General features: G+C 41.0%; 1 protein-coding gene across 1 annotated transcript in view; it reads left to right on the forward strand.

Annotated features, from left to right (window-relative positions):
- Positions 1 to 23,993: 23,993 nt before the first annotated feature.
- MCHR2 (melanin concentrating hormone receptor 2) overlaps positions 23,994 to 26,218 on the forward strand; it is a 177,233-nt gene continuing 175,008 nt past the window's right edge. The window contains exon 1 of the mRNA XM_089665193.1: positions 23,994 to 24,258. The gene's annotated coding sequence lies outside the window, so the exon portion shown is untranslated. The remainder of the gene's footprint in view (positions 24,259 to 26,218) is intronic.

Raw genomic sequence — 26,218 nt, forward strand, 5'->3', positions numbered from 1 at the left:
CTTCCTTACAAAAGTTTTCCAGTTCTTTGAGATTTCTGGGCTGTCTGTCACGCACTGCTCTTTTAAGGTCTATCCATAGATTTTCAATTATGTTGACGTCAGGAGATTGTGAAGGCCATGGCAAAACCTTCAGTTTACGCCTCTTGATGTAATCCCCCGTGGATTTTGAGGTGTGTTTAGGATCATTATCCATTTGTAGAAGCCATCCTCTCTTTAACTTCAGCTTTTTCACAGATGGCATCAAGTTACCATCCAAAATTTGCTGAAATTTTATTGAATCCATTTTTCCTTCTACTCGTGAGATGTTCCCTGTGCCACTGGCTGCAACACAACCCCAAAGCATGATTGATCCAACCCCATGCTTAACAGTTGGACAGAGGTTCTTTTCATTAAATTCTGTGCCCCTTCTTCTCCAAACGTACCTTTGCTCATTCCGGCCAAAAAGTTCAATTTTAACCTCATCAGTCCAGGGCTCCACCCCAGCAGGAGGATTCCACCCCGGCAGGCAGGAGGTCTCTGCCGTGGAGTCAGGTGGGCTACACCTAGGAGAGGTGGAAGCCAGACTAGCTGTGTGCTAGTGCCATACTTTGGGAAGAGTCTGCAGGAGGCAGACTTAAAACTGCATACAAGCCAGGAGGCTGAATACTGTTCATTTGAATTCGTGTGATGGTGGATACCCCTGCGTGGGAAACCTTTATGTTATTGAACTGTCATTTATATAAAAGTGGGCAAACAGGCCCTTAAAAAATAAGCGAGTTGCCGTGTGCTTTGAAGAAGCTCTACCACTTGAAGCGAGTTCCCACATATGGTGGAGGATGCAGTGGGCAGAATTGGAGATCCCTGCAAAAGTAAGTTCATCAGTTATATGAACTGTGTTTCTGTGCAATGGACAGCACAATTTGTGTGTGCAGGTGAGAGGAACCTGCCTTAAAGAGACAGTGCTTCATTTCTTGATGCTGGACTGTGCAAAAGTGTTGTGAAGTGACTGTGAAGATGGGGCGGTCAAAGCAAAGAAAAGAAGAAAGATTTGCGGAAATGAGAGACAGAGCCCTATGGCTGGAGGGGTTGTTATCACCAGAACGAGCCCCATACATGGATGAACAAAGTTTGCCAAAGTGGGAAGTGCATGTTGTTGCTGCTGGCAACACTGGTGAAAGGAGACCAGCTATGAATGTGCAGAGTCCTAAGCTGGAAAAAGGCTGCAATGTGGGGAGCCTGGACAAGACACGCTGGCAAGAGCGATGCTTGCGGTGCAGGGAGTGGGGGCACACTGTCTCTAAATGCCCTTTGTCTCAGCCTCCATTGCAAAGTTGCATATCAAAGCAAAGGACTGCATCTGTGTTAGGCAAGCCGGCTCTGAGTGCAAGGAATGAGCGACAGGCTGACCACAAGTTTGAGAGGAGTGTGGTTGCTCGTAGCAATAGCTGCAATGTAAAGTCTACAGTGAGAGGTGCTGAGTTCTGGGCCTCTGATTACATGCAACCCATGCTACCTACAGAGGAGGTTGGGTACTTCCTTGAAAGATTTGAAAAAGGTGCTACACAGAGAAAATGGCCTAGGGACCGGTGGCCAAAGTTGCTGCAAACCTTATTACCGAGGGAGTTCCGGTCGATTTACCATTTTATGGATTGGGACCAGGATGACTACTGCACCTTTAAAGAGGAAATCCTTCTTCAAGGGGAAGTTCGGCGTGTCATGGCTGGCCAGCAATGCTCCAGGATGGGAGAGGTGTCACTGGAAGGCCAAGAGATCAGAAAGCCAGAGAAATGCAAGGTTTCGTGTTACGGCTGCTTAGGTGAAGTGGTCAGCCCTGAACAGAGGGCACAACAGTCTGCATCCTACATGAGGTATAGCCCACTGCCTTTTGAGAGCGAGTCTACTGCTACCCCTAGCAACAGGGATCTTGTGTTACCTGCAGGGGGTGTAAGTTGGTCCGGAATGGCTGCAGTGTTGCACCGTGACCACTTGGGGAAATCAGTCTGTGGAGAAACCACAGAGGAGAGACTACGCACTCAAGTGAAGGCTATGACACCTGCTTCAGGAAACGGTAAGACTGTTTCAGTTTGTGGGACTGAGTCCAAGGAAGTGAGAGTGTGTCCTTCAGGGAGTTCCCACATACAGATGGACATGGACTGGCTGCTGTGTGCTACCCTGAGTAGTGGGGAGGCACAGGGAACAGCCCAACGATTAGCAGGACTAAATATGGAAAAGGACATGGGGACTCTGCAGGTGCCTGCTATAATCCAGCAGAAGGCTGGGGATGGTAACCTAGGGGTGACCAAAACTGCCATGGCACCGTGTTCCCTAGTGATAGGTGCTGCAGAGATGCCCAGGGAAACCTCCCAGGAGCCCGCAGTGACGGAGCAGAGGATTTCCCAGGTCAGCTATGGAGCTGCAGTCATGTCTATAGGTAATGAGAATGCTGATGGTCATGCCAACAAAAGTGTTACTGTTGGTATATGTAAGGTTATGGTTGGTGATGGGCTAGCACAGCTCACTAAGGATAACAGTGTTGATGTGAATATGATTGAAGATATGTTGTTGCCCTTGGCAACAGTATCCAAGGCTGCAAAGGTGTCCATGGAAACTTCCTGGGAGCTCTGTGTGTTGGAGCCAGAGGTTGCCTGGGACAACTATGTTGCTGCTCTGGACAAGAGAGTACTTGACACAAATGATGATTTAAATGCTAAAACTGAAATCTTTGAAAATGCTCATGGTGATAATGGGTTAACTGAGTCTGTCAGTACTGACAATATGTATGGAAGTGTTCCTGAGGTGAATGAAGCGCCATCAGAGTACGGTGGTGAAGGTGTGGTATTGCAACCTGTTGAGGTTAAAAATTTAGTGCCACAGTTTTGGTTGAACAAAAGTGATATATGTGATGTGTCTGCTGAGCCACTCTGTCCTGTGTCTCCTCCGGCAGTTGGTGCGGTACTGCGTAGTACCTCTGATTGGAGCGCAGAGAAAGTAGACTGGGACAGATGGGCTGAAAACCTGTTGGCTTTGTTGAAAGGGACCTCTGTTTCCAACAGTGGAGTGGACACGACTTCTGCTGTGCTAAATGGAGGGACTGCAGAGCGGTTTATAGACAAGGGCACACTTGCTGTTGCTGCAGATGGTCCCCCTCCCAATATGGATGGGCCAAGTGAGATTGAGCACATAGCAGAGATCGTGCCCACAAACCACGAAGGATCCAATGGTGTGAGAATGAATACTGTGATCCCAAATGAGCCAGTGTTGGTGGAAGTGTCAGATGGCACAAATCAGGTGATTGGGGTCAGTAAACCAAATGTAGAATTATGTGATGACGGTCAGGTGTCAGGACAGTTGCTGGAAGAGGTTCATGTGCCAGTGGAGCTGGTGGATAGCGATGTTGCCATGGGAGACAACCACTCCAAGCTGTGCACTTGGTCTCCAGACACTGCCCTGCCAAACATTGAAATGAGTTCTGACAAAGATGTGGATGTGAATATGATTGAAGATGCAAGGCCCTTGTAAATGTTTATGATGATGAGGAAAAGTGCGAGGCACTGGTAAATGTCGATCAGTTCGTTTTTGTGGGTGACCATACGCCCAATGATGGATCTGAAGGTCAAGTGGACATGTGTGCTGATAACCCCGAAACATGTGATGTGGTGGGTAATGATGTGGTAGACACAGCTGAGCTAAAAGCTGCAGTTGAATTAGGCCCCCTACAGGTTCAGGAGGGTAGTCTGGGAAGAGAAACTTTAAATGGCTTATCTGCCCAGAAGGAAAACGTTAAAGAAGTGGATTATTTAAAAAGGTACCCTGACATAAAAACATCTAAAGGGCAAGACAATTGGTCTGTTCTTCAGAAAGGGAGTAGGACATTGCTGTCGTCTAAGAATATCAGGGACAAAAGGAAGCATGCAGTGTACAGGGGGAAACCAACCGAGCTAGGTTTTGTCAGTAAGAAGATGCCTGTACATAGAGTGCAGAGAGGGACTAAGGTAACCCCAATAAAAAAGCCCACACTTTTTGTGCTTAAAAGCGTGACCCCTTCAAAGGTGAAGGGAAACCGGAGGTTAAGAGTGCAGCATAGCTTTAATGTTGTCCGACTCCTAAAACTCAGGCGTCAACCTCATCCTCAGAAAGGTCCCAAGTTTTGGAAATTCCTTAATGGGAAGGTGACTTGGGTGGCCCCAAGGAAAATAGAAAGGCAACGCTTTTGGAAGCGAACCCGTAAAAAGGCGCAGTGTCTTTTTAGAGCCCTAGTCCGTGTAGTAGGAGAACACAGGGAAAGTTGCCTCGTAAGACAGGAAGGAAAGTTTCCCTGTGAAAGTGATGTCAGTCAGGAAGGGGCTCATATAGGTGAAAGCTGGCACAGAGGTGCCAAAGTAAAGAGTTTGGGCTTGTGTGTTCTGCCCCCTACGGGATCAAAACAAAGGGGGGGGATATGTGGCAGTGCGGTATCCTGCCACGGTGGAAAGCACGATGGAGACCCAGGATTCTCAACCATAGAGGTTGAGGGGCTCCAGGCAGATCTTCTAATGCAGAGGAAACTGGTTTATCAGTTTCCTCTTTGGTTGGTAAAGCCTGTTTTGGGACCTGTAGCCTGGAGATTTCTTAGAGATTTGGGAGGGATGAAATCTCCAATCCTGGGCCCATATTTTGGGAGCAGCCAGCGTGCTGATTGCACAGGTGTGTGCAGGCCTTTTAGGGGAAGCCAGGCCATGATTCTGGGCTCCACCCCGGCAAACGGAGTCGGGAGGGCTCCACCCCAGCAGGAGGATTCCACCCCGGCAGGCAGGAGGTCTCTGCCGTGGAGTCAGGTGGGCTACACCTAGGAGAGGTGGAAGCCAGACTAGCTGTGTGCTAGTGCCATACTTTGGGAAGAGTCTGCAGGAGGCAGACTTAAAACTGCATACAAGCCAGGAGGCTGAATACTGTTCATTTGAATTCGTGTGATGGTGGATACCCCTGCGTGGGAAACCTTTATGTTATTGAACTGTCATTTAAATAAAAGTGGGCAAACAGGCCCTTAAAAAATAAGCGAGTTGCCGTGTGCTTTGAAGAAGCTCTACCACTTGAAGCGAGTTCCCACAATATATATATATATATATATATATATATATATACAGTGGGGATCGAAAGTTTGGGCACCCCAGCTAAAAATTTGTACTAATGTGCATAAAGAAGCCAAGGAAAGATGGAAAAATCTCCAAAAGGCATCAAATTACAGATTAGACATTCTTATAATATGTCAACAAAAGTTAGATTTTATTTCCATCATTTACACTTTCAAAATAACAGAAAACAAAAAAATGGTGTCTGCAAAAGTTTGGGCACCCTGCAGAGTTAATATCTTGTACTGCCCCCTTTGGCAAGTATCACAGCTTGTAAACGCTTTTTGTAGCCAGCCAAGAGTCTTTCAATTCTTGTTTGAGGTATCTTTGCCCATTCTTCCTTACAAAAGTTTTCCAGTTCTTTGAGATTTCTGGGCTGTCTGTCACGCACTGCTCTTTTAAGGTCTATCCATAGATTTTCAATTATGTTGACGTCAGGAGATTGTGAAGGCCATGGCAAAACCTTCAGCTTACGCCTCTTGATGTAATCCCCCGTGGATTTTGAGGTGTGTTTAGGATCATTATCCATTTGTAGAAGCCATCCTCTCTTTAACTTCAGCTTTTTCACAGATGGCATCAAGTTACCATCCAAAATTTGCTGAAATTTTATTGAATCCATTTTTCCTTCTACTCGTGAGATGTTCCCTGTGCCACTGGCTGCAACACAACCCCAAAGCATGATTGATCCAACCCCATGCTTAACAGTTGGACAGAGGTTCTTTTCATTAAATTCTGTGCCCCTTCTTCTCCAAACGTACCTTTGCTCATTCCGGCCAAAAAGTTCAATTTTAACCTCATCAGTCCACAGAACTTGTTTCCAAAATGCATCAGGCTTGTCTATATGTTCATTTGCAAAGTTCAAACGATGATTTTTGTGGTGAGGACGTAGAAGAGGTTTTCTTCTGATGACTCTTCCATGAAGACCATATTTGTACAAGTATCTCTTTATAGTGGAATAGTGTACCACAACTCCAGTGTCTGCCAGATCTTTCTGGAGGGATCGTGCAGTCAAACGTGGGTTTTGAATTGTTTTTCTCACAATCCTGCGAGCTGTTCTGTCTGATATTTTTCTTGGTCTTCCAGATCTTGCTTTAACTTCCACTGTTCCTGATGACTGCCATTTCTTAATTACATTCCGAACAGAGGATATTGACATCTGAAAACGCTTTGCTATCTTCTTATAGCCTTCTCCAGCTTTATGAGCCTCAACTATTTTCAGTTTCAGTTTTCTAGACAACTGCTTAGAAGAACTCATGGTGCTGATTGTTGGGGCAAGGTCAGATGAGTCTGGGCATTTAAAACCTTTGAGCTTGACATCACCTGGTCTTCCCAGACGATGATTGAGAACAATCCATGACACTGGCAGGTCTCAGCTTGGTAAAGGGGGCAGTGCATGCTATAAATTCTGCAGGGTGCCCAAACTTTTGCAGACGCCATTTTTTTGTTTTCTGTTATTTTGAAAGTGTAAATGATGGAAATAAAATCTAACTTTTGTTGACATATTATAAGAATGTCTAATCTGTAATTTGATGCCTTTTGGAGATTTTTCCATCTTTCCTTGGCTTCTTTATGCACATTAATACAAATTTTTAGCTGGGGTGCCCAAACTTTCGATCCCCACTGTATATATATATACACACACACAAAATTAACAGGTGCTGAAACTGGAGTTTAAAAATGTTGGGGGTTCTTTTTTATCTTTCATTATGGGCACATATTGGGACAAAGTGGGTTTAGTTGTATATGGAAAAGGGAGATTTTTGTTGACTGGTGGAGATAGAGGATTGATAGAAGTGCATTCTTTTCCTAGGCTAGAAGGGTACTGTGATATATTTGATTTTGATAGTCAGTTGAGGCTTTTAGTAATCACAGTAATTCTCAGTATTAATCCATGCCTTTGGGTTGTAGTATGTGGCCATAATACTGACCCTACCCTATACACATCCCCACTCAGAAAAATTAACCAATGTTAGCTAAAGACTTGCTGTCTGGCTGTTATCTCCCTATAAAGAAAGCAGTTGTATATCTGTTCCATCATTTTGTATGTTTGCACTAATTCTGCATTGCCCTATAAGTTTATACATCTGGCATTCTTATGACTTTCATTTTCTACGTTATGAGTTTTAGACATTTGTGAATAAAAGTGACGTTTTAGGTCATAGTTTGTTTTTTGCTTGGGTATAGCTCACCCCTACTGTTGTTTCTCTATAGATAAAACCTGACATGTATATTTCTATTGGCTGCCTATTCAAGTGCCTGCATCCTCAAGCTGGACAATTCTCGCCAAACACATACCTGAAGTCTACTCTATATTTTGAGATTTTTGGAATAATTAGGTATACATGGATGGGAGGAAGTCAAGGAATGTGGGGTTGTGGTTAGAAAGAGTTTTACTGCACTCTGTTTTGACATTTTATTAAAATATTGGGTTGTTGATGCTGCATTCAATCAGTTTCTGGCTGCCTACAGTATATTTACTGCAGGCAGGCAGTATGCGTGGACTGGATCATGTATGTGTACATCACCCAGCCTGTTCCGGGTTCAGGGTGCAAATGGGAGTGCCCCTGCTGACCCGTGCTGTCACTGGTTACAGCAAGATTTTTTTCAGCAGATCCCACCAAATGATTTATGTCTGAGACCTGCTGATAAGCTGTAGCCAATCACAGCACAGAGTTCTGTGTTTACAAACACACAGAGCTCTGTACACAGATCAATGTTCTGGCTGTTTCCTCTCCCTACAGACCAGGGAGAAAAAACAGCCAGATTTCTAAAAAAAAAGTAGCACATATTGCACATGTTAGGCACACAGTTAACCCTTTGAGTGGCTTGTTGTTAAACCCTTCCCAGCCAGTGTCATTAGTACAGTGACATTGTACATTATTATATCTGATCACTGTATCAGTGTCACTATTGATGTTAGTGTCAGTTAGTAAACCTTCCAGTGATGGGCTGTTAGTGCCAAAAATCACCAAAAGAAAGCTATATTTGTGTGAAAAAATGATATAAATGTAATTAACCGCTTCCCATCCACACTATAGCAGAAATACTGGTACAGGGCGGCACGGGTGCACAAAATCACATATATACGGAATTTAAAATTTCTGGGCAGGGGGTGCACATGAGGTGCCCTACCTGCAGCACCATTCACGACTGTCAATCACCGGATCCCGGTCAGTGATTACTCGCTAGTGCCTGGTGGTTCCTGAGCATCTTCAACGGGGAGGAAAGCTGTTTGTAAACAAAACAGTTCTCCTCCCTGTCAGCTCATGCACACGGCTTTGGATGGCTGTGTACAGGACACAGCACTTAGTAAAACATACACAGCACACAGTTAACCCTTCGATCACCCCTCATGTTAACCCCTTCCTGTCCAGTGCCATTAGTACAGCGTCAGTGCTTTTTATTCTGGGGATGTCAGTGAAACCAAGTCAGTTCCCCCCACTGTTAGAATGCTCACCCCAGTCCCAATGTCCTGCTATAAGTCAATGATCACCGTCATTACTAGTAAATAAAAAAAAAACTCAGTATATATACCGCCATTTGTAAACGCTATAACTTTCACGTAAACCAATTAATTTACACGTACTGAGATTTTTTTTAGCAAAGACATTATTATTATTATACAGGATTTATATAGCACCAACAGTTCGCTCAGCACTTTACAATATAACGGGAGACAATACAGCAACAATACAGTTCAATACAAGAGGGGAAGGAGGGCCCTGCTCCTTGGAGCTTACAATCTAGGAGGGAGGGGCTAGTGGTGCAAAAGGTAGTAACTGTGGGGGATGGACTGGTTGGGAGAGTAGAAAATTCCATTATTAGCTGATGGCAGGATAGGCTTCCCTGAAGAGATTGGTTTTCAGAGATCGTCTAAAAGTGAGCTGAGTAGGTGATAGTCTGATAAATTGGGGTAGAGAGTTCCATAGGATGGGAGAAGCTCTAGAGAATTCCTGGAGACGAGCATGGGAGGAGGAGACAAGGGAGATAGAGAGTAGGTGAGTATAGTATGAGAGTAAGACATGCAGCAGAATACATTTTGGCTAATTTTATGATGAAATTAGATTTTTTTTAATTTTTTTACTGGACATGTTTAATAGCAAAAAGTCAAAAATATAGTTTCTTCCTCAAAATTGTCGGTCTTTTTTTGTTTATAGCGCAAAAAATAAAAAACGCACAGGTGATCAAATACCACAGAAAGAAAGCTCTATTTATGGGAAAAAAATGACATACGTAAATTTAATTTGGATGCAACATTGCATGACCGCACAATTGTCAGTTAAAGTAACAGAGAGCAAAAAATGGCCTGATCAGGAAGGGGGGTAAATTCTCTGGAGGGAAAGTGGTTAAAGTAAGTAAAAAAATTACTAAAAACATAATTTACGGTTTTTTTTTCTGTTTAGAGATTTTAGAAAAGTGGAAAATGCTTGCTGATTTCATGTTGTATGCATGAAATCCTGTATATCTTCATTGCACAATATAAATAATGTCCCTTCTACCATTTGCTAACTGTTGATATCAATATATCTAGGGGGTTGATCAATTTAGCAGTAATTGCACAATATCACAGACCATCATGACAATGAATAAATATACCTAAAATTGTTTGTAGAGCATTGTGTAAACATCCCATAGGACTGTAAAACATTCTTTACCAATCTGCTGCTAACAGAGCAGGAAACAATTTGCTCTCATTCTGAGAAAGATAAAAAAATGATAATTTTATTCCAGAGATCAAATCAAATTGCTTGGAAATAATGGTGCTGGCCCTGATGTTTTAGAATTAACACTCTAGGAAGAACATACAGAAGGAAACCTCTCATCTGCTCTGATGAATGATGCAAGATCTGCTGATTTCATAACATTTCCACATGCTGATAACTGTCATGTTTTTTTCATGAAATAGTTTTTGATTACTTGCACACAGTGAAAGAACACAATTTTCACTGTGGTGTACTTAAAGTACTACATGTTTCCCCACTCCCTAAACTGCGGCTTTGGACTGATGTGGATTGATTGTATTGCTAGCAAACATTTATTGACATTCTTAATTTAAAAGCTAGGATTTATACTTTGTCTGCTGTTTGTAATAGTAGTAAGAGAAGCTGTTTTCTGTGTTTGAATTTTTCTTCTCATGGAAAACAGAAAGATGAAATATCAATATGTGGCCATAATGTAAAAGTGTTGAGCCCAAATAGTAGTAATTATAAAAATAAATAAATAGATTTAAAAAAAAAAATTAAGGTAAATAGAGTGTATTGCTAATCAATAGTATGTCTTTTTTCCAGCCAGCCTTAATCACTTCAAGTCCGGACATTTTCACCCCCTTCCTGTCCTGGCCAGCTTTCAGTGCTATCACACTTGACAATTGCGCGGTCATGCAACACTTTACCCATATGAATGTTTTAGCTTGTTCTCAAGTACCGGCCAATTTCTCCTGCAGTGCTCTAACCTGGTATTGCAAGGCTCATAATTCTTTAGAGTTGGTAGGCACCATGTCCTCTATTTGAGAGATGTGACCCTCCTTGTTTCCATCTAGTTGAGAATGACAAGAAAGGGTGAGGTGAAAACATTGGGGACTGAAGTTCCTCATTAGCAATCATTGGTTATGATTAAGCACAAGATCGTGTTAATGAATTAACAGGTCCTGTATTCATGTCCTGGTGTTTTGTGTGTCCTATGGATCAATAAATATACACTATATTCATCAATCCTCCTGTTTGCGGATGACCCTGCTTCCTATTGCATCATGTGTGGTGTGGCAAGCCAGAGCCTGCACCTGTCGTGGATTGATTTGGATTGTTTGCCTGAGCGGTATATCTTTTGTTCTTTTCAATGATTGGTTATGCCTGATTACGTGAATTCAGCAGCTCTTTACAAAGCCAGAAATTGAGAAGACTACATGAAAAAAGAGGAGAGCATCAAATAATCATCTTGGGCATTCAAGATCCCTTATTGTTATAATCACCCAGAAATATGCAATAATATGTATTAATATGAACTCACTACTCAAATCCATCCAGCTATCTCCTACCCTGTCCACCTTGAGGGAATTCTTAAAAATTAATCTCTTTAGGGAAGCCCACCTCTACCTAACAATTGGATTTTTACTTTCGCAATCAACTCATTTCCCTACACTCACTACCACTTGTATTACTTTCCTCTCACTTTGGATTGAACTCTAACAAGCAGGGCCCTCTGAACCCTCATGGATTGTATTGGATTGTAACTGTACTGTTTGTCAAATATTGTAAAGCATTGTGCAAACTGTTGGCACTATATAAATCCTGAATAATAATAATAATTATAGTAATATATTAACACTATAGTAATACTATCTACAGGAAGTAAATAACATCCAACACATGCCGATGGCCAAAAATGCAAAACAAATCTAAAACAAGACCAGTAGCTAAAAAATCGAAACCAGAGAGTCATTGATTTTGAGGTATTGGCTGAATGTCCTCTAAAAGCATAAAAAAAACAAAACACTGGATCTAATTTAACAGTAAAAGGATACCAATACAATTTGTAATATAGTTATTCCACTATAGTAATAAAGTGCTAGCTAGGCTCTTAAACAACTAACAGGGTGTAATCCTAACTTCTTAAAGAATAAAAGAGAAAAAATACTTGGAACGTGTATGTTTAAAAGGTTGGGAATTGAAAATAAAAATGCAATAAAAATAAAATCAAAGCAGCACAATTCTTAAATCTGCCACAAGTTGAAAAATCAAAAGAATGCAAGTATGGACTATATAGCATCTTTCACAGTATACTGTAAACTATGAAGAAAAATAATTAAAGGAGGTTGATCATTAAAATATTGCCTTAAACACTACCTGAACTACTATCACTGAACAAAAGCTAGCACTAATAAAAAAAATATTATGGTATTACCAGCTCAACTGTTGTGTAACTGAATGTGATCAGAGGAAAAATCAAAATAGATATAAAAAGACACCCTTGTTACACTTGAAAGTGTAAATAAAATTAAATAGCAAAAACTGTTCTTTTGTTACAAATAATGCACATCGTTGAAATGAACTCACACTGGATAAAAAGCATCTGACCATGTATATATACCAGTAAATGAAGCCATGGAATTTCCAAAGGCAGTAAAAATGACAAAATACCCTGAAAAATGTAAAATATGTTTATTTGACTGCTAATATGACTCAAAGCAAAACTTCTGGATTTAAACCGTACAGAAATGAATAGAAGAGAAAACACAAAGTACACCCTAGTGAATACCCAGAAATAACAGCTATAGTAGTAAATGTGAAAATACGTTACATCTGACATGAGAAAAAGTTAAAATTGAGTGATGTGGAAGCATTACCATTTTAAAATGGATCTTCCCCCGCCCCCTCCCCCTTTTTTTCCTCCACTTACAGGGTGGTCCATTGTGCATATTTCCAATACTCACCCACCCAGAGGATCTAGCATTGTCTCACTGAGATCCTATTGTATTCTGCCACCTCTTGGTCCCATGTCCCATGTTGATTGTGACATCATCCAGAGGCTTCCTGGTCCAGCCAATGAGCCTCCTGTTGATGCTCCTCCTTTCTGAACGAAGCGCTCACCGCCTGGTATTTGTGACATGCATATCCAAGGATGCAAAGGGTTGACAATGCATGCCATATGCCTAGACAAATGAGCTGCAAAGTGGGGGGGACAGGGCCACACTCTTTTAATAAAAAAAGTAAACAAAGAAACAAAAAAGACAGCCCTATGGTAGGAGAGGGGAGAAGGGGTGGATAGGAGGGAAGTCTTTCCTGAGGGTGAAGGTGAAGATCTGCTTTAAGGAACATTTTGGTAACATGAAATGGAGAAACAGTAACCTTAGGTTATGGCAGAAAACAGGGTGGGTTCAATTAGAACTGTGTAACTAGTGGTACTAGTAACATGAAGGATACCAAGTGGAATGTTGGGAAATAAGAAAAAAAGAAAATAATAGAAAAAGAAAACAGAAAAACAGAGCAAGTAAAACGTATATAAATATGTCCATGTATAAAACCTAATGAAAAACTAATGATAACTGGTAAAACCAGAAATGGGATAGGATAGGATTTTATTATAATCAGTAATATAATAAAAATAATATAGTTAGTGAAAATAAAAATTAGTGATGGGTCCAACACCCTCCCCCCCCCCCGTTTGGTTTGCAGTCGAACATTCAAAACCTACCAAAAGTTCAACCGCGAACTTCAAACAGGAACAATTCCCTAAGCGGTATCTTACCGCATCTGAGTAAGCGATACTGCACAACTACTAAAATACTGCATGAGTTATATTACTAAGACATTCTTTAATGTTTCAGCTGTCAGCGTGGTTCCCCACTGATAGCTGAATGTAAAAAAAATTTCCGACATTGCAATTAAAAAATTCTAATTAAAATGGCGTGGGGTCCTCTCCAATTCATACCAAGCCCTTTGGGTCTGGTATGGATTTTCAGGGGAACCCCCATGCTAATATTTTTTAAACTTTTGGTGTAGGGGTCCCCCCAAAATCCATACCAGACTCTTATCTGAGCATACAGCCTGGCAGGTCAGGAAGGGGGGGATGAGCGAGCGCCCCCCCGAACCATACCAGGCCACATGCCCTCAACATGGGGTGTGCTTTGTGACAGGGGGGCTCCCCCCAAAGTACCTTCTTTCCCACAACCCTAGCAGGTGGTTGTGGGGGTCTCTGTTTACCAAAGGGAACCCCAGATCCTGGCCCCCGCTTATGAGAATGAGTACACGGTACAGCTACCCATTCACAAAAAAAAATGTAGTATAAAAATGTCAGGAGACGTCTTTGACAAGTCCGTTAGTAAAAACAAAAATAAAAAAAAGTCCCCCGAAGTAGATCCACCATCAATCATGATACCTGCCGCTACCACGGACCTGAAAAAGAAGAAAAACGTTCCACTCTCAACACTGGCTTCGGCCAGCTGATACCTGCAGCGGGATGACAGTTATTAAATTCTGTACTATTAAATACTGTGATGATGTCACAAGGGGGTGGGGCTATCATGTGTGACATCATCATGTGCTGTGGTTGGCTAAAGCATTGCTTTGGCCAATCACAATGCACTGTCAGGGTACAATGCATTGTGGGGCACGGTGGGCGAACAGTCCACCAAATGCCCTTACCGTTCGTGTGTTCGCCAAACACACAAACGGCCCATGTTCGAGTCAAACTTATGTTCAACTCAAACATGAAGCCCAACCCTAATAAAAATAACAAATAAATATAGGAGGGGGGAATCTGTTTGAACTATTATGTGCTCACAGACTTAAACTGAAATGCCTGAATTTATCATACCAACATAATGTAACATGGACATGCTGGAAGCCATCTTTTTATTGCTGGACATTGCTGGACATGCTGGAAGTCATCTTGTATATTCTATTAGTATACAATATTTCTGAACACAGACCTTAACAGCAGACATTCCCAGGTTCTTAAAGCATACTTTCACAGATTGTAAATTTGGGGGGTATAATTATACCTGACAGCTTAAGAGATAAAGACTGGACATTTTCATGATTAATTGAGGGGTCCATGTCTCAGACTGAACAAATAACTATTAACGATTATTTTTTCCCTTTCCATGAACCTCTGGAAAAGAGTTCATAATAAAATTTACATTGCATATGGTGTTTAGTATTTTTTTACAGGATTATTTTAGCAAAAAATTTAAACTGTTTATATTATTACACTGCTCAAAAAAAATTAAAGGAACAGTTTGTAATCAGAATATCAAGTCAATTCAACTCCTGGGATATTGATCTGGTCAGTTAAGTAGCAGAGGGGGTTGTTAATCAGTTCCAGCTGCTTTGGTGTTAATGAAATTAACAACAGGTGCACTAGATGGGCAACAATGAGATGACCCCCAAAACAGGAATGGTTTTACAGGTGGAGGCCACTGACATTTTTTTCCCTACTCATCTTTTCTATTTTTCACTGGTTTTTCATTTGGCTAGGTTCAGTGTCACTACTGGTAGCATGAGGCAATACCTGGACCCTACAGAGGTTGCACAGGCAGTCCTACTCCTCCAGGATGGTACATCAATACGTGCCATTGCCAGAAAGTTTGCTGTGTCTCTCAGCACAGTCTCAAGAGCATGGAGGAGATTCCAGGAGACAGTCAGTTACTCTAGGAAAGCTGGGCATGGCAATAGAAGGTCCTTAACCCATCAGCAGGACCAGTATCTGCTCCCTTGTGCAAGGAGGAACAGGATGGGCACTGCCAAAGCCCTTCAAAATTACCTCCAGCAGGCCACTGGTATGAATGTCTCTGACCAAACAATCAGAAACAGACTTTATGAGGGTAGCTTGAGGGCCCGACATCCTCTAGTGGGCCCTGTGCTCACTGCCTGGCACCATAGAGCTCGATTGGCATTTTCCACTGAACACCAGAATTGTCAGGTCCGCCACTGGCGCCCTGTGATTTTCACAAATGAGAGCAGGTTAACCCTGAGCACATGTGACAGATCTGAGTACTGGCCCTGTTGGGAAGAAAGCATGCAAAAAATGTTATGCTACCTGTAACATCATTCAGCATAACAGTTTTGGTGGTGGGCCAGTGATCGTCTGAGGAGTCAAATCCATGGAGGGACACGCAGTCCTCTAAAGGCTAGACAATGGCACCCTGACTGCCATTAGGTATGGGGATGAAATCCTTGGACCCATTGTCAGACCCTACGCTGGTGCAGTGGGTCCTGGGTTCCTCCTGGTGCACAACAATGCCCGGCCTCATGTGGCGAGAGTAAGCAGGCAGTTCCTGGAGGATGAAGGAATTGATACCATTGAATGGCCCCCACGCTCACCTGATCTAAATCCAATAGAACACCTCTGGTATATCATGTTTTGGTCTATCCGACGCCAACAGGATGCACCTCAGATTGTCCAGGAGCTCAGTGATGCCCTGGTCCAGATCTGGGAGGAAATACCCCAGGACACCATCTGTTGTCTCATTAGGAACATGTCCCAACATTGTCAGGCATGCATACAAGCACGTGGGGCCATACAAACTGCTGAGTACCATTTTGAGTTGCTGAAATGAAATTTCATCAAAATGGACTAGTCTGTTGCATCATATTTTCACTTCGATTTTCCAGGTGTCTTTGAATTCAGTCCTCTATAGGTTGATAATTTTCATTTCCATCAAACGATGAGACATCCTTATGTTCCTAACACATTACCCAGTCCATATCAGTATAGATACAGTATGCAGCATGATATTTTTCCCCATTGAGATCTGATGTGTTTTCAAAGTGTTCCTTTAATTTTTTTGAGCAGTGTATATTCTATCTCCATATACATATATATTTTATCTATATTAATTGGTTTTAACAATTAATACATATTGATATATATCATGGATATTATGTTTTCAACATTCTAAATAATTAGTTTGAGTTCATTATATTACAACGTCTATATGCTATAGAAGAAGTTAGATAATTAAGAAATCTCAGTACAAATGGCCTCAACAAATGTCTATAAGATGTATAGGTAGAATTTTTTTTTCTTTCTCCAGAATCACTTAGGTAATACATTATTTTAAGTGACACTGGTCCCAGTCTGTCTAACCAGTCCTGTTAAAAGAGCAGCTACCTCTTAAAGTTAGAGTCTTATTACAAGGTAAGGGTTAGAGGTCAACTCTGGACATGGCACAAGAGGTTTTAGAAAAAATCTAAAATTATTCCTAATCCTACACTGCCCCCTTCAAGTAATTAGGATCATTGAGTGACATCATAATTAGGCGAGATAAGCTGTGCCCGCCTAGGTTTTTTTGTGTGATAAAAATTAGAGGATGGACAGAGACAAGGAACAAGACAGGAAACAAGGGACAACAGATGAACATACACACACACATGTGAGCTGACCAAAAGCTGACATTACTGACACCATAGAATCTGTATTGGTAACATTTAACTTTCATTTTTCCTTAGGCAATTTGTACTCGCCTTATATCTCCAGCTAAACTATTTGGTCTGATATCTGTTATGGCTAGCACCATATTTCATTTGAACTAATTTCAACTGCAGTATAAATTATCTTCATTTTAATTCTCTGGGGAAAGGATTCTCTTTGAAATATCCCCAAAGCTAATTTCAGCTTCTAGGCAAGGCTTCAGCTGGGTATATACTGTATGTCAGAGTAGATGACTTAGTGGAACATTTGTTCTTGACCTCAGATAGATTCTAAGTTTATTGGATTGCCCTGTGTATGCTAATCTAAATCAATTCATGCCAAGGTGCACTTTAAGGTTTGAATATCTGGTTGTAGAGAGATCACGTGGTTGATTTGCATAGCCAATGTCATTGGTTGCTGAGTCACTGAGCGTTTCCTACGCTGAATTTTTAGACAGTTGGTCCTTTTTCAATATTATTGGATATTATTTGCTGTTTTTTTTTTGCTGGTATATTTGTACCCAATATATTTTGATTAGATCATTGTACTGTTATTTTGATTTGTTTATTATTTTATTTTAATTGCCATTTTGCACTGATTTTAATATTAATAAATACACATTTGTGCTCTTTATTTTGTCTTCAAATTAGCACAAAAAAAAGAATTTGGATTATCAGTTGATTTATGAAAATTAGTAGGGAATCTCTTCAAATCCATATCCCTGCATTTTTTTCATAAATTATATGCTGATTATTTTTTCACAGCAAAAGTTCTGACAGATCCAAGGTCAGAGGAAATTGCTAAAAAGTTGTTTTCAAAGAAAAAGGAATTGAAAATGCGAGCTGTGAAAAAAAGGTGTATAATAAGTGTCATCTGCTGCTTGTAGAGTAATAAAAATACACTGCCCCTCTGCTCTTAGGCAGTGAAAAGGTGATTTCAAGCATGCTTAGTAGGAAGTATGTAATTCTCAAACATACAAGCGATAAAAGGCATTGCATGCTCCCCAGGGTCATGCTCACCAAGAAAAGGTGCAGGTGTCTGTGGAGTAGTTGCAGAGTGTTATAGAATGCTTCATTAGCAAAAGTGCCTCATAAACATGTTCAGGAATTCATAAAACATGTGCAAGCATCTGAGTATATCACAACAGGAATTTGAACTGGAACTCACTTATACATACCCTGTTTCCCCGAAAATAAGACCTACCCCATAAATAAGACCTAGTACTATTTTTGGGAATTGCTGAAGTATAAGACCTACCCTGAAAATAAGACCTAGTTGTGGTCAGCTGTTCCACCACCTCTGGCACTGGTCCTGTGTACACCAATATCTACTGTCTCCTATAAACACAGAAGAGTGGCTTTTGTGTTTCCAAGTGACAATCCCTCTTGTAAGTAACAGCACCATCTACTCCCACAGAACCCCCCTACATCTGTACTCACTGTGGGACAGGGAAGGAACAGATATCTGAGTGTACAGTGCAGGGGCGGACTGACCATTTGGAAACTCGGGCACTGCCCAAGGGCCCGGGGTCAGTAGGGGGCCCCTTGAGATGCCCCTGGTACCTTTTTCATAGGCTTTTTTGAGTTTGGGCAAGGATCCCCTATTGCCCGGGGGCCCCATGAGTTGTCAGTCCGCCCCTGGTGCAGTGTGTTTAGGGGTGGGGCGGGGCGGGGCATCTCATCCTGCAGCCTAATGTATGGAAGCCAATGCCCCAGGGGTGATCACCGGCCAGTGAGGAAGAGGCGGAGTGGTGAGTGAGTGCGCTTGGTGCACTGTGTGAGAAGATAGGACCCGAAGCTCACTTCTGCATCCCCTGTTTGCAACTCACCCCTGCACCCAGTCTTTGGCTCATCTCTGCACCCTGTCTGAAACTCACCTGTCAATTCACCTCTGCAACACCTGACTGCAGCTCACAACTGTCATCTGTCATCAGCCGACCCTCTCTATAGTAACCCTCATCCACAACTGCCTGTAGCTCAGCACTGCACCCCCTGTCCACAGCTGTGCATTAAAAAATAAGACTTACCCTGAAAATAAGACCTATTGTGTTTTTTTGGGCCAAAAAAAATATAGGACAGTGTCTTATTTTCGGGAAAACACGGGTAGTATGAAAAATATTTTACATGTAACAAGTGTAAAATAGCAACATCTACAGGCCAGAGGTAGGAACACTGCAAATAGCACTAGGTGTCTGTGAAGTGTATGACCAACTTCTGGGGCACATGGGTAAAGAGATTTTGTAAGCACTGCAGCCTTTTATTACTAAATGAGGGATTGCTAATTTAGCTGTCCAATAGGGAAGATATGTGCAGCTACAAATAGGTTTTTTTGCATTTTTTTTCTGTGTTATGTTATGTGTGGATTCTAGCACAGGCTGTTTCCTGTCTTTTTGGCAATCCAAGACACTATTGACACAAATTAAGAGGAGTGATGTCAAGGGTGTAGAGATGATTGCCTAAGTGGAGGAGATGCTCCGCTCATTTGCTAGGCAATTATCAACATTTGGTATGGTGCATAACTGATTTAAGCCAGCCAAATGAGACAGTGGTCAGAAAAAAATGTATGTTTTGGGGTTTCATTGTTCAATAGGTATAGTAATTGTTATGCTTCTTATGAAGCATATGAATCAATAAAAGTTTATACCAAATGTTGCAAAAGGTTATTAAGTACATGTTCTGCTGTAGTCATATGGCAAGCTAACATAGTGAGAGACCGCCCAAACAAGGGCTGATGAGGGCAAACTGGAAGCCTAGGGGTGCACTCAAAAAATGTCAAACCAAAGGAGAGAAGCCAGTCATCATGCTAACCTGTTTCAGGGACTCACTCCTTCCTTAGATCAACATTTGATCATTGATGATCTGAGGAAGGGGCAAGTCCCTGAAATATGTTATCATGATGACTGGCTTCTCTCCTTTGTTTTGACATGGTTCAAGTGCTCCCCTAGATTTCCAGTTTGCCCTCACCAGCCCTTTTTCGGGTGGTCTCTCACCAAGAGCATGACATAACAACCAGATCTGGGACACATGACTTCCGGTGGACACTTTTCCCATTGTGCTGAGGCTCCTAGGCTGAGCAACCTACTGTTGGGTCCAGGATTGTATGTCATCCTCTAGCTTCTGGGAATGTGTGTTTTTCCTCTCCACTTGCTTGGTGATGTATCAATCTGGGCACTCCTACATGTCATGCTTTATAACCCAACATTTAAGTGATTTTTGATTTTAACTATTCCTGGTCTTGTGACATCATTGACTTCCACAGGATTGGGAGTATTCCTTTATTTGTGGTTTTGTGCTCATGTCTCATTGCTGGTCAGATGAGTTGTTGGAGCTGCCTATACTGTGGTTATCTACTTATCCCCTGGAACCTCATTGCCCTTGGTATTTGCACCTTAGCTGTTTTGTGGTCCTACTGTATTTATTACTTTTGACTTTCATTATTAGAAGACTTCAAAGAGTTAGGCAGGTGTAATGTAATCAAACACTTTCTTAAAGGCTTAATTACATTTTAAAAGCCAAACTCTAGGTAAATAGCCAAATACACAGTTGAAATACATACAGTATGTTTGCTGTTTTACCTGCCATTAAATTTGTAATTTTGTTCAACCTCTTTTGGGATTCAAGAAAAAATATGAACGTACCACAAAGATTTGCAATTCCAGAAAGATTTTATAATTTGAGAGATTCTTAGGAAAAGCTAATGCATTACCTAAAGGACATTCTGCATTGTCACAGCTTATTGGAGAGCTGCCTACACATTTTGCACACCTCCAAATTTATTCTAGACACTTTAGAAAAGTTAGGGACTTATGAGCTGCACACCTGTGCCACACTTCACAACCAGGAAGATCGCTTTACTACTCCCTTGTTCAGCTTCTCTGTTCTTTAGACAGATCTGATAATTGTTTTTCACTGTCCATTGCCAGGTTGTGGGAGAAGATGTGAGCTAGGAAACTTTGGAGCTGAACCAGGAAATAACAGGGAAAACTAGAGAATGAGACTCCTAAAAATTGCTTGCCATGCTCATCCCTCACAGTTTAGTCCCTTAAACAGTTGTAATGGCATGGAAAAAGTTGCTGTTATGAGGAGCCCAGCTGATTTGACTTCATGATTCTGCAGAAGGATAACCAAGGTTCATGAAGTCAGCTGCACTCATTCAAACCTGCAAATTACAGGAACACATGCCTTCCCAGAAAAACATGCTGCAAATGTATTTACTCTTTCAGTTGCACCCCAAACATGGCCTGTAGATGCATGTTTTCACAGATGTACAAAAACGCACAAAGCTCAATGCCTGAAAAGGTTCTCTAGGTTCTTTGGTGTGTTTGTCACAAACAGGGCAGTACATTCAAGTGAATAGGCTGCCCTATACATGCCGCTCAAAAACACACACAAAGCGCACAAAGAAAAATGTGTGAAAAATGCGTGAGTGTGAATGGGGTTTAAAATGGAGTTCCTGTGAATACAACAGTACTTTGAGAAAGTGTTAACTATCATTTCTGGCTACTGCCCAAAGTAGCAACCCTAGGTAAACTGAGCCCTCTGCTTGATGTCCCACATAGCCTAATCCTAGGGCTAAAATTCTCCCATGGTTGAGACATCGTTTTCTCATGGCCTTCTTATATGATAAAAAGTAACTCTTACTCCATTTATGTCAATAGACCAGTAAAGGTTTATTTCCTGATGATCAATGTGTTATGTTAACTGCATTTGTTGTTTTACCTAAAGATAATTTTTTCATGAAAATGTTTTATTCACATACATACAGTATTAATCACATGAAGGTGGATTCTGTGTTTTTTTGCACAAAATCCTTATAAAATATGAACTGTAGACTGCTCTTTTTCATAGCACAATTTCTCATAGACCTCAGAACAGGATGGCAATGAAGAGCTGAGGGAAGTGGATATGACTCAGCCAAGGAAGAGCTTCCCCCTGAGATTTTTGTGCTAGGGGGTGATTTCTGAGCAGGGGAGTAGGGGTTGTAGTGCTGTAGAATGGGAATTTTGTTTGGGAAGGTTTTTTTCTTTTGCTGGAAAGAAGGGTTTATGCGAGGGAAAAAGGATTTTTGCTTTGGGGTGGTTATTTTTCAAAACTGGTAAGAGGAGGATTTTCCTTGGTGAGTGGGAGATTTATGCTAATAGGGGTGAGAAGGGCTTTCTTGGAAACTGTGGTGGGGGGGGGGGATTATGATGAGGTTAGAAGGGGTTTTGTTGTGAGGTGGAGAATTTTTACTTAGGTGGTGGGGGATGTTTTTGCTGCTGCTGCTGTGTGTGTGTGTGTGTGTGGGGGGGGGGGTTATTTGGAAATGTGTTTTGTTTTGCTGATGGTAGTAAGCAGTGGTTTTCTTGGGGGTGGGGGAGGGATTTTCTGGTGGGGGTGAGGAGAGATTCTGTTGAGAAAGGGCAGTGTGCTTGAGAAGATCATGATTTGTGCTTGGGGTAGGATTTTTGTTTAGGTATGTGAGGGTGAGGTCTTGTTAGGGACTGGTGAGTTTGTTCATGGAAATATATATATATATATATATATATATATATATATGACCCCTATACTCTGTATTTTACATTCTACTGACCCTTGCACTCTGCATTACATACTACTGACATCTGCATTATATGTTTTACATGCTCCTGACCCCTGCACTCTGTACATGACACACTTCTGACCTCTGCGCTCTGCACATTGCATACCACTGGTCCCCGATTCTGTGTGTTACTTACTACTGACTCCTGCACTCTATATTGCATAATACTGACCCCTGAGCTTTGCATTTACCCACTTTGGACATCTGCAGACTTTGTATTACACACCCCTGACTCCTGCATTTTTTGCATTACATACTCCTGACCACTGCAGGCTGTATATTACAACCTCCTGACCCCAGGTCTGTATATTATGAAATGCTATATTGAACATTAAATACTCCATATTTTGTGAGCACAAGGACTTTTTTGTGAGTAGGCTTAGATTCTCTTTAACTATGCTTTCTTAAGCCCCTTCCACGGTCAGCGCAATGTGACCACACCCACCATTAGCCATGGTGTGCTAGATTCATTTGTTCCTATATAATGTCCAAGGATTTTACAATCCTAGCATCACCCATGCACAACATACTTACACAGTACGGAAGACTCACCTCTGTGTATGCCCTCCAATAACATTGACAGTTGGGAATTGTCCCTCACCACTCTGCCAGCTGCTGGCATCATCACTGCTTCTTCTTTGTGCAGACACTGATGATGTAACTTCAAAAATGTGCGCAGGAGTTACTTCAACCTGGTACCCGGCTCCATTCTTAGCATCTTACAGATACCGGGGATTGACCAAGAGTGTACTCTGCACTGCGAACAGTATACAATAAATATTGTAAGAAGCAAGAGGAATTGTTTTTTTTTTTCAAAAGAGGCATGCAAACACTTCTCCTAGCAACTTTTCTATGTAAAGTTCATTTTAAACTTTTGAAAGTCTCTGTTTTGCATAAAAGAGCCTAATCAAGGTGGATATATATTACCCAGAATTAGTTATACTTAGAGTGTTAACTAATATAATATTTTAAACCTACAACATGACTTCTTTAAAGATCAGAAAAGCAATGTTTCCTTGTGAGCACCCTGTATTTTGAGTAATAGTAATCCTTGACTTTATGTGACAGTTAATGAAAAATCAATAGACCTTTGGGAAATGCATAAAAAAAATAAAATAAAAGCATTTACATAAATAGGAAAGCATTAAAATGAGTGCCAAAATAGTATAATAAAATATGTAGAATATATGTTAGTTGACTTCTTTTCTCATGAGCTGCAGTATGACAGTATGCAATACATGTTATTTCTAGCACAATAAATTCATATTTATTTGAAGGTAGAGGCAGCTGTAAGGTATGAAACCTGAAGCAGCAACCTTCACTTGTGTATTCCCTCAGCTTCATTGCATTCCCAAGTCATTTTTAATTCCATCCTCCTTGTAGCAAAAAGAAACGCCTTGCTTTGCTGAATATCTATGAGGCTCGCTGGCTGCAGATTCACTTGTCTGTTCACTGCACAGGATCTCTCTTTGCTGTCACTGTGATGACGTCCTGAAATTTATATTCTAGTTTATCCTTGTTCACTGGTGACAAGATCCTTTAAACCAACAGTGGCTAAACCTATTCAACTTTCTTTGGATTGTATGCAGTGCATGTAAATTATAGCATCCTTTCTGAGAGATGTAAGGAAAAAGCACTTGCAGAATTTGTTTCCTGAACCCTTCTTTTTACCATACAAAAGGTAGGTAGCAATATGTGCCATGCAATTTAAGATTTTATTACTGTTTATGATTTGTTATCTGACTATGCTGTAAGTGTAGATCCTTAATCAATGTGGCTATCGGCTTATGTAGTAATCACTCTGACATTACCTGTGTGTTACATGTAAGACAGCTGTTTCAGAACTAACTATACTTATGATTATGATAAGTTATTGGATGTAATAGCTTGCATATGATTTGAATATTTAAGATTTTGTCAATTGTATTTATGGGCATTGGAAACTAATGCACTGAGCAGAAATGAAAAATTTCTTCTAAAGAAAACTGTTGCATGGAGAATCAGGATGTTGTGTCTGTTTCACATGGATCAGCATATACAAGGATCCCACTTTCATTTTTTTTAGAGAGTGTATAATTATCTGCCTGTCCAAAAATCTGTACTTCTTGCAGATCAATTACATTGAAGTACACCATTTTAAAGTGTAATGAGGCACACATATATAAATACAAAATCCTTTAGTCAGACATAAGTATATGATAAAAAAAGGTAAAATCGCAGCGTTCTGCATATGTTGTGGGAGTCCCTGGCTTAAGATTTGAGAGCCCATAAAAGCTGCTAAAAATAAACTCAGTATTTAAATTTTCTAACTAGATGTTTGTCACAGAATCACTATAGTCGTCATCATTTGAAATAGAATATGTGAGGGATCTTACTTTCATTTCTGTGTATAGAATGCATAATTATCTGCTTATCCAAAAAAGTGTAATTCTTACAGTACAGATCAATTACTTTGAAGTGCATCATTGTAATGAAGTATACTTATATAACTACATAATTGCTACATAGTTACAGACGAGAAAAGGTAAAATCACAGCATTCTGCAAATGTTGTGGGAACCCTGGGTTAACATTTGAGAGCTGATAAATGGTGCTAAAAATAAAGTAAGTATTGCAATTTTCTGAATAGTTGTTTGTCACAGGATTGCTAAAGCCTTTTTTGTTTGCTGATAATGGATGGAGACTTTGACCTTGGAGAGGTGTAGAGTGCTGTCAATGTGTTCACATCATTTTCATCTTTGTATCTGCTTTAGTAATGTAAGATGAGGTATGGTTATAGTTATTAATATTGTTATTCAGGATTTTTTTTAAAGTGCCAACAGTTTGTGCTTTGTGCAGTGCTTTACAAAATGGAGGGAGACATTACAGTTACAATATAATTCAGTATAAGAGGAATCAGAGGGCTCTGCTCCTTAGAGTTTACAACCTAATAGGAAGGGTCAAGTGATACAAAATAAAATAACTGAAGGGATGAGCTAATGGAGAAAATAAAAGTACCCTTTATTATTTAAAGGTGGGATAAGTCTGTTTGAAGAGATGGGTTTAAAGGGATTGTCTAAAGGTGGAGTTCCAGAGGATAAGAGAAGCTCTGGAGAAGTCCTGGAGGTAAGCATGGGAGGAGATGACGAAGGAGCTAGAGAGTGGAAGGTTTTGGGAGGAGCAAAAAGAATGATTTGGTTGGTATTTTGAAACTGCATTGCTGATGTAGCTATGGGCAGAGTGTTGATAGCTTTGTGGGTTGTTAGCATTTTGAATTGTATTCATTGGGTGAGGGGAAGCCAGTGGAGGGATTGGCAGATATGGGTAGCTGACACCAAAGAATTGGTAAGGTGGATGAGTCTAGCAGCAGCATTCATGATGGACTGAAGGGGGATAGTCTAAGGGTAGGCCAACTAGGAGGAAGTTGCAATTGTTGAGCCATGATAATCAAGGAGTGTATTTGTAGCTTTGTGGTGTTAGTGGCTAAAAAGAAGCATTTTTGGAGATTTTACAGAGGTTGAAGTGGCAAAATTTAGAAAATGATTAGATGTGGGGCCAAAAAGAGGAAATATTATTAGTTCAGTTTTGGCTGGATTGAGTTTTAGGAAGTGTTGTGACATCCATACTATATATTCATTAGTAATGTCTGAGAGACTGATGGGA

This window comes from Staurois parvus, unplaced genomic scaffold (genome assembly GCF_062004578.1).
Source record: "Staurois parvus isolate SC_StPar_1 unplaced genomic scaffold, SC_StPar_1.0 ptg000048l, whole genome shotgun sequence".
In the NCBI taxonomy this organism is placed as follows: Eukaryota; Metazoa; Chordata; class Amphibia; order Anura; family Ranidae; genus Staurois; species Staurois parvus.